The 14,474-nt window shown below is 51.0% G+C and overlaps 6 non-coding genes across 6 annotated transcripts; 1 reads left to right on the top strand and 5 right to left on the bottom strand.

Annotated features, from left to right (window-relative positions):
- TRNAP-AGG (transfer RNA proline (anticodon AGG)) lies at positions 1–72 on the bottom strand. The gene has a single exon. It is a non-coding gene; the product is annotated as a tRNA-Pro (tRNA).
- Positions 73–551: 479 nt separating this feature from the next.
- On the bottom strand, positions 552–624 carry TRNAK-CUU (transfer RNA lysine (anticodon CUU)). The gene has a single exon. It is a non-coding gene; the product is annotated as a tRNA-Lys (tRNA).
- A 3,813-nt stretch (positions 625–4,437) lies between these two features.
- TRNAP-AGG (transfer RNA proline (anticodon AGG)) lies at positions 4,438–4,509 on the bottom strand. Its single transcript has one exon. It is a non-coding gene; the product is annotated as a tRNA-Pro (tRNA).
- A 1,399-nt stretch (positions 4,510–5,908) lies between these two features.
- On the bottom strand, positions 5,909–5,980 carry TRNAP-UGG (transfer RNA proline (anticodon UGG)). Its single transcript has one exon. It is a non-coding gene; the product is annotated as a tRNA-Pro (tRNA).
- Positions 5,981–9,067: 3,087 nt separating this feature from the next.
- TRNAK-CUU (transfer RNA lysine (anticodon CUU)) lies at positions 9,068–9,140 on the bottom strand. The gene has a single exon. It is a non-coding gene; the product is annotated as a tRNA-Lys (tRNA).
- A 1,048-nt stretch (positions 9,141–10,188) lies between these two features.
- Positions 10,189–10,261, top strand: TRNAR-CCU (transfer RNA arginine (anticodon CCU)). The gene has a single exon. It is a non-coding gene; the product is annotated as a tRNA-Arg (tRNA).
- The last annotated feature ends 4,213 nt before the right edge of the window (positions 10,262–14,474 follow it).

The raw sequence follows: 14,474 nt of genomic DNA, 5'->3' as shown, positions 1-14,474 counted from the left end.
GGGCTCGTCCGGGATTTGAACCCGGGACCTCTCGCACCCTAAGCGAGAATCATACCCCTAGACCAACGAGCCACGGAAGTGGCTTCCTCCTGCTTTCTTTATGACTTCGTGGCGACCCAGGGGTTGGGACAGGTGGAATCAAGGAAGCGGCGCGGGAAGGAGATTCAGATTTCAGACCCGCAGGGAAGGGTTGACCTCAGGAGTGGGTGGGCGTGGAAGGAGCTCACAGAGTGGGGAGCAGCCCTCTCATGTCCCCCAATCTGGTGGCCCCAGCATTCACGCAACGAGCCCCCAACCAGGCAGACGGTCCATGCGTCCCTACGCCGCCACGGGGGTCACTTCGCAGACATTCCTCGCAACCGCGAGCACGCTGGTCACACTCTGGGGCAAAAGCCACCGAGGGACCGCCGGTCCCCGGGGCAGCGTTGCCTGTCTTTCGATTCTAGGTCACTGGGACGCCTTGAGTGGAAATGCCGCCACCCTGTGGTGCACCCACACTGCTTCCTAATCGTCTCCTGACGAGTTTCGCGCGCCAAATCAAGAAAACAAACCGCCCAACGTGGGGCTCGAACCCACGACCCTGAGATTAAGAGTCTCATGCTCTACCGACTGAGCTAGCCGGGCACCCCTGATAGCTCTTCTAGATGGTGGGCTGATCCGAAGGTGTTGGAAACTTGGCTAAGTAATGAATTGGACCTGAGCACCTGGGGCCGGTCAGTAGAGTCCCACAGGGGAAGCGAGAGTGCTGCTTGTCCAGGACTTCCCTCACCTTCCCATGGCCTCTAGCTGGGGAACCGGCCTGGGCCCTGTGCCCTCAGGGGCACACCTGGCGTTAGACGCAGGAAGAGCAGCCCCAGCACCTAGGTGCAGGCGGGGAGAGAGCCAGCGGCGCAGGGGAAAAGGCCTTGGGCAAGATGTACCAGTTTACCTATTGGCCCCTTGACGGATATCTGGATAATTCCAGTTTTTGTTTTGTTTTTGTTTTGGCTGTTAGAAATATGTAACAGCTATAAATATCAGAGTACAGGTTTTTGTGTGAACATAAGTCTTCATTTTTCTGGGATAGACACCCAAAGGTGCAATTGCTAGGTCACATGGTAGTTACGTGTTCAGTTTTTAAAGAAACCGCCATAGTGTTTTCCACAGTGGCTGGACCGTTTCCATTCCCATAAACAATGCATGAGTAACCCAATTTGTCTGATAAAATGTTCAATAGAAAGAGAGAGCATCAGCATCCTTGTGGCATCTCCAACCTCAAAGAAAATGTCAAGGTTTCACTATCAAGGATGAAGTTTGCTGTAGTATTTTGTAGATAATTTTGGCAAGTTATGGGTATTATCTCCTTTTGCTGGTTTACTAAGCATTTTAAAAGTCATGAATGGAAGTTAGATTGTATTGAATATTTTTCTCTGAATTTGTTGCAGAAAGCAATAGATTTTCTAACATCAAATCAACTGCACTCCCTAGATAAACTCAACTTGGAAGTGGTATATTATTATTCTTATAGGTCATAAGATTTGGTTTGCTAATATTTAAAGATTTTACATCCATTTTCATGAGTGAGATTGTAGATTATGTGGTTTTAAAATTATTTTTCATATTGTCTATGTTGTTGTTTTTTAATGTAGCCTCCATGCCCAGCACAGAGCCCAACAGGGTGCTTGAACTCACAACTCTGAGATCAAGTGTCAGATGCAAAACCTACTGAATCACCCAGGGGTCCCTGTGTTTAGTTTTGATATCAGAGTTGTGCTGGCCTTCTAAAATGTGTTGTGGGGTTCCGTGTTCTATTCTGTGAAAGCTTTTGTGTGAAATAAAAATTTTGTTTCTTGAACGTTTGGTAGCATGCTCCACAGCAACCATCTGAGTCAAGAATCTTCCTTGGAGGATAGTTTTTGACTATTGATTCACTTTCTTTATTAGTTTTAAGATCATTTACATTTTTGTTCCATTTTGATCCCAGTAAGGCATGTTTTTTAATTTAAAAAAATTATGTATTTCTCTAAATTTTCACAAAGGTGTTTAGCATATGCATTTATTATTTAATTATGCAATGACTGTGAAGTCATTCCCACTTTGCGTTGAGTGTCTCTTCCTTTATTTCTTAATCAGTATTTGCAGAGTTTTATCAATAACCCTAGCTTTCCCCAAGATTTGCCTTCAGGACGTGTTATTAATCTCTATAGTATGCTTGTTTTCTACTTCATTATTTTAATATCTTATTATTTTTTCCCTGTTATAACTTCTTTGGGTTTATTTTTGCTGCTCTTTTTCTAACTTCTTGCCATTAGTTTTCAATCTTTCTATTATATGCATCTAAGGCTATCAATTTCCCTCTAACTACGGTTTTAGCTATATCTTACAGGTTTTGGTATGCAGTATTTTCATCATCATTTATTTCAAAGTATTTCTAAATCCCATTGTAATTTCTTCCTTAACTCATGGAATTTTTAGAAGTATGTTGCTTAATTTGCAATCATATTGGGATATTTTAGGGTTTTGTTTTTTTTTTAAGATTTTACTTATTTGAGAGAGAGCATGAGAGAGAGAGAGAGAGCACATGAGAGCGGGTAGGGTCAGAGGGAGAAGCAGACTCCCCGCCGAGCAGGAAGCCCGATGTGGGACTTGATCCTGTGGCTCCAGGATTGTGACCTGAGCCGAAGGCAGTCGCTTAACCAACTGAGCCACCCAGGTGCCCCAAGTTTTGTTTATTTTTGTATTATTTATTCTGACCCATTCTTAGTTTGCTGTTTCTCCATTTATTTTAACTGTTATATACATCTATTGAATTTTGTTTCAATTTTTGTATATTTTTATTTTTAGAAGAATTTAGATCTTTTATAATCTTTAGATCATTTTACATAGATTCTGTTCTCAAAGATATTTTAGTCTTCATTTATTTATGCATAGTAAGACTAGTTGTATTATAGTCTGTATCTAATAATCTTAGCATCTAAAATGTTTGCAATTTTATTTCCATTGTTTGTTGTTCCTTGGTTATTGCTCATGGTGCCTTATTTCCTTGTTGTTTTTGTTTGTTTTGTGAGTTGCCCATTTTCCTTGTAAATTTCTTCATGTAGGGAATTCTGTGAGATCTAGAATAAAAGTGCATTTCTCCACAGACAATTTCTACTTCTGCCAGGGGCTCAAAGACTTACCATACTATTCATTAATTTAGCACTTAAATTAAATCTTCTACTTGAGGGTTTTTTTTTTTTTCCCCTCCATTTGGTCCTCAAGTACCCAGAACTGGATTATTCATGATACTTCGTTCATGGCACACTCTCAAACTCACCATCCTAAACAAAAAGGAAGACCATGCCACTAACAGTTGTCCAACACCTTGGTCCTCCTCACTGCTGCATTCTCCTGATTCCTTCTCTCCAGTGTAACCACCCTTCAGATCCTGTAGGAGGCAGATGCTCTTGGCACACCTTGGCACTCTTCTTTCCACACATGCTGAAGGCATTTGCTGGCAAGCACTTGTGACTCCACAGAAGGACTTTCCCTGGGCCCTTGGCCTGACAAAGGGGGAAAGGCTGGAGGACTTAATCCCCCCACCTCCCCTGAATCCCACTTTCTTCTCAGCCCCAGGTACTGAGGGAGTGTTTTATAGGAATTCTGTGCCTGGAGGCATCACAGCCTCAAGGTTCTGCAGAACAGATGTCCCCCCTTGCAGAGCTCTTGAACATGGTTTGCTAGGCTTTAGTAACATGTATGAGAGATTCTCTAACACAATTTTAAAGTGTTAACATCTGTTTGATGTTTGGGCTGATGCGACAAGGAGTGGGGATAGAACTACATGGGATCAGAGCCTTCGATCAACATATCCACTATTGTTCTTCAAATGCTTAGATTTTCAAACTTTTCCATGTTGGCGGACCCGGTCTGCTTCTTGCCCCGCGAAGGTGACCCCAGTCCACACACAGCCGGAGTCGCAGAAAAGGGCAGAGGGGACCCCACTGGGACAGGCACTGGGGGTCAGGGCCCTGGCAGTGGGGTGGGGGGGAGAGCCCAGAAGGCCATGCGCAGTTGAGGAGTGCTGGGCTTCCCGTCTGGAGGCCCCGCGGGCCAGGCTGCAAACGCCAGAAGTCCAAGGCCTCTCCTCAAGCTCTTTGACTCCTGAGCCCGGACTGGGCTGGGGGGGCCCAGGCCTGCCGCGCCAAAGGCGTCGGTTTGGAGAATAATGGGCTCTTAGTGCACAGGAAGGAAAGACCTCTTTCTCCCACCTCGGTGCCTCGAACTCCGAATGACAAAGTAGTATCGGGAGACAGGGCTCTGGCGACTGGGTCCCAATTAAATTTTAAAAAGCATTGGTGGGCGGCACTCAGCCAGCCTGAGGCCTTTTCAAAGTCACCTTTCCTGGGGTCGAGCTTCGTGCCCTAGCGCACAGATCTTAGGCCAGAATTCTGACCCGCATCCGGGAGACAAAAGGGAGGGCTCGTCCGGGATTTGAACCCGGGACCTCTCGCACCCTAAGCGAGAATCATACCCCTAGACCAACGAGCCCCGCTGGAATTAGTCTCCAGGCTCCTCTTTATGACCGTTGTGACATCCGGGGCGGGACCCGCAGAGCAACGCGGGGAGGGGACTCCGGTTGCAGACTAGTGGAGAACCGCTAAATTCAAGAATCCGTGGGCGTGGAGGGAGCCCAGCGCTCCCTGAGCCCACAAAGTGGGGAGCGGTTCCTAAGCGCCGGCCATAGGGTGGCCTCCGCGCTTCCGATCGGTGCTGAGTCCCTGGTCCGGAGGGGCGGGCGGCCAGCCGAGCAGGCGGTCAGGGCGTCCCTGCGCCGCCCTCGGGTCACACTCTGCAGGCGCTCCTCCCGGCTCCTCCCAGCGCGCCGCGCAGAAGCCGGTGAGGAGCTCCGGGTCGGACGCGGCAGCTGGACGGCTCAAGAGCGGGGCGGCGGCTGCGCGTGGAGGGTGCTTGAGCCGAAGTCACTAGGAAGCCCTTTTTGGAAAACGCCACACCCCCACGGTGTGGCACCCAATGGGTGGTTACTAAACGCGTGCGGAGTGCATGGAAGAAACAGCCACCACCATCTCCCTCTGCCCCTTGCCCCCGCTTCCAGGCTGTGCTCCCCTCTCCCGTCACTGGCAAGATCAAACCAAGAAATCCAGTTTCCGACGTGGGACCTACAACGCACGAGTGACGTTGAGAGTCGCTTTGTTATGCTGACTAAACCAGCCGTCCTGCCCTAGGTGCCATCAGACGGGAGGGGCTGACCCCCGGAGGGGGGTGGATCAGGCCACCAACAAGACCCCGAGCCAGGACGACTCAGGGATGCCCTCCCCTGCTCAGCGGGGGCAAGAGGCGGGTCTTCTGGTCCTCAGGCAGTGGCGTGGACAAGGACCCCGCCCTCAGGGCAGAGAGACCAAGTCCAGGGGTCGGGGGTCGGGTCCTAGGCACTCTGCTGTCTCTGTGTCCTTCCTCCCCGCGTCGAGGCATGCCAGCGAGGATCCCGCAGATCTGGGCTAGCGGCTTCGCTTTGTACTGTCTGACCACCACCCCTCCGGATCCATGGCGCGAATTTCCTAGCGCTCTCATCTGCGAAGGCCCCGGGGATCTGAAGTTCTACCCGCAGAATCCCGGGTCTCTCCGTCCCCCAGAAAAAGGTAACGTAAGTAAGAGGGCTCACCCGGGACTTAAGCGAGGATCATCTCGAACTAAGATGAGATCTGAACCCCTAGAGCAGCCAACGATGCCTTTCTCCTTATTTTACATAACCTCCTACTTCCCGGAATAGTCTCCTTTAACCTTGTTACCGCGCGATCCCAGCCTCAGGAGATACATACTGTCTGCGTCTGCCGGAGCCCTAGGTCCCTCACCAGCTGAACCATCTGGAGCCTCAGCCTGGTAGGTGCCCTACTCCACTGAAAACGTGGAAGGGAAAAGATGAGGGAAAGGGCTCGTCCGGGATTTGAACCCGGGACCTCTCGCACCCAAAGCGAGAATCATACCCCTAGACCAACGAGCCGTCACGTTCCAGTCCCTCCTCCTTCTGCAGCTGACGCACGCGGAAACACCGACATCACCCCGAGAGCTCAGTTGGTAACGTGTGCACCCGTGAAGCCGGCTCTATGCGTTCGCGGGTTCGCAGCTGCCGTCAGGTTTCAGACCGACAAGCTCATCAACGGCTGCACGTGCGGCCCGAGCTGGCCCAGCTGGAGGAAGGCAGCACAGCTGCAGCTCTCCAGCCCACCGCTTCCCAATTACGCATCCTGATCCCTGCAGCACTTAGAGGAGGGCTGATCTCCAGCCCAGGCTGGGATCCAGTGAAGGAGAGACTCTCAGCAGTGCCCAGGGTGAACTGCGGGGGGGGGGGGGGGCGCACAGTTCACCCCCAGTCCGTCGCAAACCAGGAACGATGCTCTGCCCCCAAACCGCAGCGCCTATTTTCCTGGGCTGAAGCCCTCTAAATTGGCCCTGGACAGGGAGACAGAACAGATATGGAATTCCCAAACTACTGAATATTGGGAATCGGGACCCACTATATCCCTCTACTTGACTGATACCTGAATCAAACTCTCCCACATTATGACCCCATGAGGACTGGAGCGTGGGCAGCATTGCTGAGCGAGAGGAGAAGCCGGCAGCAAAAGGAGTTTCCAGGAGTATAATCCTCGCTTAGAACGCAAGAGGATCAAATCCCGGAGGAGCCTAGATTCTCAGACTTTCTTGTCTTTTAATTAGAGACAACCTGCTGTGTTCCCAGAGGTGAAAAGCCTTGAGGAATTCCTTCCCAGGGACCTTGCTAACAAGGAGCAAGGAAGCCCTTGGTGTCGGCCTTAAAGGGCCCTGGTCCTTGCCCTGTTCAGGGCGTGGGTGCTGGAATGGCTACTCTCCCTACTCTCAGGAATGGGAGTCCAGAAGCACCCATGGGAGGCCAATCGTGTACAAGGAGCAGATGCTCTGAGGGCAGGAACCAAGCATGGCTTCCTGGGTGAGCAGGAATCTGCTTTCATCACCTCACACACTGTGCACCCAACAGAGCACTTTTCAGGCAGGAGTGGATAGCTGGGAGCAGAGAAACAACCCACGTGGGCGGGAATCCTCATTGCCTTCAACTGGCAATAAAAAATCTAACTAATGTGAGGCTCAAAGCCATGACCCTGAGAATAAGAGTACGGTGTTAGTGGAGCTAACCTGGTGACCATATGGGTGTTTTTGCTGAATCTCTGCATTAAAGCTAAGTCTCAAATGTGGGCAACACCAGGATCTGGACCAGACTGTCGATATTTCCAGCCTCATACATCACCCTCGACCCTGACCCCAAAGGTCAGAGGCAGGCTGAGACCCCTGATGGTGTGAGGCGCCAAGTTGGAGTCCAGTCCTTCTCTGTGCCTTGATGAAATCCAAGGTTCACCTGTTGATGCCCCAAGTCCCAGCACCACCCTGAGGCTGCAGGAGGAGGGTGTGTCAGCCTGAGGCCACTCCAGGGATATGGAAACTTGAGCCCCTTTCTCAGAGGGGTGGAAAACAGGCCTGACCACTGGATTCTTCCCTCATTTCCTCGAAATATTTTGCTGAACTCCAACACCGAGGTCAGCCCTTGGGATCCAGCTCCTTTGCAGGGAAGGCATAAAGCCAGGGTCTGCCAATTTGGGACAAGAGGCTGTTCAGGTTCCTGCCGGAGAGGTCAGGAGGAGTGCGAACTGGGGAGGCAGGAGAGGTGGGAGAGGAGAGAATAAACAGGGGCCCCAGAGCACCTGGGCTTCCCCCAGCCTAAAGATGCCTGGCTCAGGAGGGTGGGTGGGGAGGGGTGGACAAGCAGGCTGGAAGCTCAGACAGGAGTTAATGCTTCAGTCTCAAGGCTGTTCTAAGTGCTTTACACAAAATATAAGTAATTTAATATCCCAAACAAATCTTTGAGTCCATGAGTTGTGATTAACACAACTTAACAGATGGATATCCCCACTTAACAGATGGATAAACTGATGTCCTTGAGAGGCTGGGTCTTGTGGGTCCAGATCTGTGGAGTCCAGCTGGAGAATAGTAGAGCCCAGTCCTATAACCCTCCTGCAATCTGAAAAGAACCGCCCAAGATTTGTGTTCTGCACCTTCCTCATCTAGGGGAAGGCTCAAGACTCCAGACCACAAGCCATGGAAAATTCCCAGGGCAGGATCTCTCCAGGAAGCTGAGTTCCCCTGAGGCTGTGGTTCAGGGATGGAGTCTGCAACGAAGTGTGGCTCAGGGACAAGGGTCAGCTCTGTGTATCCACAGTGACACATGGGACCGCGACAATGGGGGGGAGAGGGCATCAGCAACCCCCTCCCCCCACCCTCTCTACTTTCCATCCCTTTGCTTTCCATTGTAAAGGGACCTAGAATTGGGACCCACCATTCCATCTACCCCTCAAAAATGTCTCTGTGCAGAGAAGGGCTTGTTGGGGATTTGAATCCAGGACTTCTCACTCCCAAAGCAAGTTGTACACCGCCAGATTAACAAATCCTTCAAGGTCACTTACTTTGTCTGCCTCTCATCCTTCCATGGAAGAAAGTGGTCTTGACCCTGGTTCTGTGAGACCTGGAGATATCCACTCCTCTGGCAATCGCTGGCTGGGCCACACTCCGGCCGAGGCTGCGAGTGGATGACTGCAACAGTAGGGCTGTGAACAGGGACAGGGTCTCCTAGATGCTGGAGGGGATCCCTGGAGAGAAGCCCTGCCAGGCTGGAGTAAGGAAGGCGGGCACAGGGGGAGGAGGGCCACCTGCACGTGGGCGAGGAGAGCAGAGGGCCCCAGGAAGTGGCCTTTTTCACTTGGGTCAGGTTTAATTTTAAACATATCTGTTCCTTATTCTCTGAACTGTCCTCACCATCACCTGGGCTCCTGGCTTTCTCTCCCCATCCCTATGTTTAAGCCACCGCCACCCCTAAAAAATAAAACTCCCAAGGTAGAGGAAAGGCCTCAGAATGTCTCCCCTGAAGGTAAAAGTTACACCGAAGTACCGTGTTCTCGTCTCCTCATAGAATGAGCAACCAGGAAGTTTGTTTTCTCAGGAAGATCTCTCTAAACAGGATTAGGACTTGTTGAAAGCCAGCTGACGCCCAAAATGTAGAGCCCGCCCAACGTGGGGCTCGAACCCACGACCCTGAGATTAAGAGTCTCATGCTCTACCGACTGAGCTAGCCGGGCGACAAGAATCCATCCTGGGCGCTCTGTCCTTTGTTCTGAGGCCTCAGGTGACTTGGCTGCAGAGGTTCTGGGGGTTCGACCGGAGGACACGGAGGACCTCCCGGGTCCCCCCAGGCCTGGGGACGGGGTTCCAATCCTTGAACTGTAGACTACTCTCCCCACGCCGCCGCAGGGGAAAAACCGAGCCACCTCCTCCGGCCTCAGACAGACTCGGCGTGCTCAGGGCGTGGTTTGGGGTCTGGGCTCGCCGAGTCCGCACGTTGTGGTGCGCCAAGGGGCCGCGCCGGTCCGAGGGCGCGGGCGGAGGTTCCCAGTTCTCCCCTCACCTCGTTCCTTGTCCGCAGGTGCCGGGGTCCTTCCCACAAGGGTCCCTCTGTCCCCTCCCCGCGACGCGGAGTGAAGGACGCTTCTCCCCAGCAGGAAAAAGCCGCAGGGACCAGCTCTCCTGTGCTGGGTACTATAGTGGGGAGACACCTTCCCGGCTTGCCCCCACCTGAAGCCAACAGAATCTGGTCACTTGGGGACGCCCAAGACTCGGGCGCAGGGACGGTCGCCCCCAAAACAAGCGCCGTACCTTAAACTAAAGAGCCAGAACAAAGACGACGGGTGCGGTCCTTGGTGACTCTGCCGCGCGCTCCTCACCGCAGGGGAAGGGACCTGGGGGAAGTTCCCCCCGATAACACAAAGGGGAGGGTGAGATTGGGCTCGGTCCGGAGTCCGCGGGCCATTCCAGAAATGCACACGCAGGGAAGCTTCCATCCGCCGCCCGATGGAGCGGGGAGCGGCGGGGACTCGGGCGGCTGCGGAGCTGGGGCGGCACCGGGACCCGACCGGACGAGGCGCGGGGTGGGGGGAGGTGCCAGGACTCCGCATCTGCTCCGGGCCCTAAACGAAGAAGCAGCACACCCAAACACCCGAACAGACGTCGCCCTGAACGCGCGGCCCCTCGCAGCAAGGGCGCGCGAGACACGTGGCGCTGCCCACGGGCTCCTCGCGGGAGCGTGGAAGGGGGCGGGTCCTCACCGGGAAGCTTGCGCAGCAGGGGCACGCCCCGGTGGCCTAATGGAGAAGGCACTGGCCTCCTAAGCCAGGGATTGTGGGTTCGAGTCCCACCCGGGGTAGGGCGGTTCTGTTTTGGCACTCCTGTGCTGGGTGGTTTCTGCTGTCAAAGACTTGTCAGCCACAACTGACCCTTGCACCTCCTAGGACCCCCGAGGTTGGGGCACGGGTGTCTCTTTACACCCGTGAAGGTGATAAAAGGAGGGACTGGGTGGGCTTTGTGGAGGGAGCACACCGGAGCTAGCTGGGGGTTGAGGGGCGTCTTACAGAGCGGAAAGCACAGGCTGGTTTAGCTGCTGATGGGTGGAGTTGAGGGCTGAACTTTCTCTGGGCCACCACCCATTAGCCCTTTGGTTTAATTCCTCTGACTTCCCGGTAAAGGGTAAAGAGTGGGTCCTAATCCCTGGAACCTGTATGGGGGGGTGGCTTTTCTAGCACTTTGGAGGTTTGGGGGGGCAGGAACAGAGTTAATGGAGAGCAGAAAAAGACCCATGGACAATACCTGGCAGATCTTCGTCCCAATATGGGCCCAAATTCAAGAAAGAAACATCTAGAAGAGGACGGTCATACGTACCTTCAAATTCTGAGCCCTCTGGGGTCCCAGAATAACAATCCGAAAGGCGAATCCTAGACTCCCTTCCCCAAAACCCCACAGCTCCTTAGAGGAGGAGGATCCACCACTGGTGGCTCTCTTCATTGAGAAACATGACAACCGGACCCTGAGGAAAATTCTTCCACCAACAGCCTTGCCTGTTGGACCAGGACTGGGCTCTAGTGTCCCTTAGCAGAGCTGTGTCCCTAAGTCTCACCGGTGGGGTGGGGTGTGGCCCCGAGGACGCAGAAGTCCGGAAATTGCAGGTGTCCACTGCAGGGCTGGACCCTGGTGGTGACAAGGAGCAAGCGGGAACATGATTTGACCTCTGATATTTCAGAAGAAGCATGGAGTGAGTCTTCCTGACAGAAATCAGAACGCTGGAACTCACAATTAGGGTCCAGTTAATGACCTATTCGAATCAAGTTTGGGGGTGGGAGAGCTTTTGTCTTTCCCTCCCTCAGGCCTGGGGACCAATTCAGCCACAAACCAGCCATGGAGCCCATCCGTGGAGTGGATCTGGGCCTACCGCCCAAACGTCAATGCGAACCGCAACCCTTTTTGCCGCCCCGCCCCCCAGACACACATACACGCACACCCGCACTCCCCTGCAGCCCCGGGCCAGGCCTCACTCATCTTTGTCCCTACCAGCCCTGGGTGGTAGCAGATCTCCTCGCCCCTAGTCTGGGATGATGGGGTTGGGGGAGGAGCGAGATAGGAGGTCGTGGGGCCACCTGTCCGCAACCCCAGACCTTACGGCTGTACTGAGGCACTCTGTACCTGGAGGGGTAGATTCCAGGACAGGCAACGCCTCCCTCAAGGCCTGACTCGCCCTGGACTTTTTGGCGCCTCCCGAAGTCCTCTGATTAGGTAGGGGGTTGCTGAAGTTTCCTGGCTAGCTCAGAAAAACCCTTCGTTTCAAGACTGCAGAGGGGCGCCTGGGTGGCTCAGTCGTTAAGCGTCTGCCTTTGGCTCAGGTCATGATCCCAGGGTCCTGGGATTGAGCCCCGCATCAGGCTCCCTGCTCCGCGGGATGCCTGCTTCTCCCTCTCCCACTCCCCCTGCTTGTGTTCCCTCTCTCGCTGTGTCTTTCTCTGTGAAAGAAGAAAGAAGAAAAGAAAGAAAGAAAGACTGTAAAATTGAGTCCCACCTTGGACATCAGACTTTCAGGGATGCCGCTGCTGATCAACCTATTTTAAAGTTAATCAATCCCCCAAATGCGGATGCCGACATCTCAGATTCGGTGCTTCTGTGAACTGCTGGATCCAACACCTGTATGTACCTGGAGAGTGAGGGTCTTCTGTTTTCCCCTTCACACGGCAAAGACCCTCACAGCTGGCCAAGGCCAGAGACGCCTTGGTTCAGACGCCTCTGCCCTTGGTTCATTTTACCCTGAACAAAGTCTACATTTTGAGAAATCTGAGCTGGGAGAGGGGGCACAATCGATCGTTCTCGGGACTGCACCAGCTGCACGACCGCCAGGAAAGGATTGGCAGGGGTTTGCGTCCTCCTGGAATATAATATAGACAGCACCACTCTTGGTGGCTCTCAATTAGGTCCTCTAGTCACAGCGGGCATCTGAACCCAGAAAGGAACTGGGGAGAGAGGTGTCGACTTCTTCCATTAGCTGATTTTCTCAGAGATTCCCTAGCACTCTGAGCAATAAATGGGCCAAGCATTGATGATGCAGATCTTTATGTGGGTGCTTGGAACTGAGAATCCTTTTTGAGGTTGGGGAAAATAGGATGGGTGGTGGCCAATTAGCCCAGGAAAAAGGCCAGCATGGAGCTCCAAACCAAGACTGGGAGAGAGCTTTGTGGTCTACCAAGTGAGCTAGCCAGGCACTGGGAACTTTTCTGTGGTTCTTTAAGTCAAGGAGGAGCCTCAGCTTCACTCTCTCTAGAAAAGCAAAGTCCCAGAGTCAGACTCAAATCTGTTGCTTAGCCCTCAGCAAAGCCTAACTAGGGACCAATTGTGTTTATGACTGCTGAGAACACCCACCCTTTGTGGACCCCAACATTGAGTGTCTAGGCCCCTGCTTGCTGTGTTTTTCATTCCTGGACAGTCTATGAAACAAAGAGAAACCCTCTCCTAGGCCAAGCCCTGGTTCCATCTACCCAAGTTTAAAAGCAAGACCTTAGGGGACCCTGGCTGGCTCAGTCCAGGGAGCATGTGACTCTTGATCTCAGGGTTATGAGTTCCAGCCCCATGTTGGGGTGTAGAGATTGCTAAAATAAATAAATAAATAAAATTTTAAAAAATACAAGTCTTAAAAAATACATAAAAGCAAGATTTCAAAAGATAAAGCCATTTCTAAGGAAACTAACCACATCCTAGAAAAATGCTCAAGAACATGTATAGGAATACAAAAATGTCCAGCACCCAACAAAGTAAGATTATAAACATCTGGCATTCAATGAAAAATTAGCATACATGAAAAGAAGCAGGAAAATATACCCATAGTCAGGAGAAAATAGTCACTACTCAGAAATGAAGCAGATGATAGAATTAGTAGACAAGGCTATTAATACATTTCTATATACAAGAAGCTAGAGAAAACATTGAATATGTTAAGTAGAGATGTGGAAGAAATAAACAAAAAAATAGCCATATTAACCTCTATAAATAAACTATAATATTTGAGGTAAAAAGTACACTGGATGAGATTAGTGGCAGATTAGACATGGTAAAAGAAAAGATTAGTGAACTTGAAGGCATAGCAATAGAAATTATTTTTTTTAAGATTTTATTTTATTTATTTATTTGAGAGAGAGAGAGAGAATGAGAGACAGAGAACACGAGAGGGAAGAGGGTCAGAGGGAGAAGCAGACCCCCTGCTGAGCAGGGAGCCCGATGTGGGACTCAATCCCGGGACTCCAGGATCATGACCCAAGCCAAAGGCAGTTGCTTAACCAACTGAGCCACCCAGGTGCCCCGAGCAATAGAAATTATTAAAATAAAATCCACAGAGAGGAAAGATTGGAAACAAAACATCAGTGAGCTGTGGGACAATTTCAAGTGGCCTGATGTGCATAATTGGACTACATTTAAATGGGATAGAGAGAAAAATATTTGAAAAAATAATAACAAACATTTCCAAATTTGACTAAAACCATAAATCCACAGACACACACACCCCCAAAAAACTGAACAAACCTCAGGCACAAGAAATATAAAGGGAACTACACCAAGGCATATCACAATCAAATTGCTTAAAGTGAGTGATAAAGAGAAAAATCTTAAAAGCAGTGAGAGAAATGAGATACATTATTTACAGAGGAACAATGGTAAGAATAAAAGCAGATTTCTCCTCAGAAATAATGTAAGCTAGGAGACAGAGGAGCAGAATCTTTAAAGTTCTGACATTTCACAAAAAAAACCCCATCAATCTAGAATGTTTACATGTAAAAATCAATGTACATTTAATGACTAAAAAAAGAAAGACCATATAATCATCTCAGTACATGCAGTAAAAGCATTTGACAAGCCCAATGTCCTTTCCTAATTAAAAAAACAAACAAACAAAAAAACACTTCAGCAAACTAGTGTTGAGAGGTAGGAGGGGAGATAAAGAGCCATAAAAAGCTTTTGGAGGTGATGAATATGCTCATTACCTTGACTGTGGTAATGGCTTGGTTGTACACGAATGTCAAGACTTATGAAACTGGGGGAACCTGGGTGGC

The sequence above is a fragment of the Eumetopias jubatus genome, unplaced genomic scaffold (assembly GCF_037043125.1).
Source record: "Eumetopias jubatus isolate StellerSeaLion01/CBP00866 unplaced genomic scaffold, mEumJub1_p1.0 scaffold_12, whole genome shotgun sequence".
NCBI lineage: Eukaryota > Metazoa > Chordata > Mammalia > Carnivora > Otariidae > Eumetopias > Eumetopias jubatus.
This window is presented reverse-complemented; position numbering and strand designations above follow the sequence as displayed.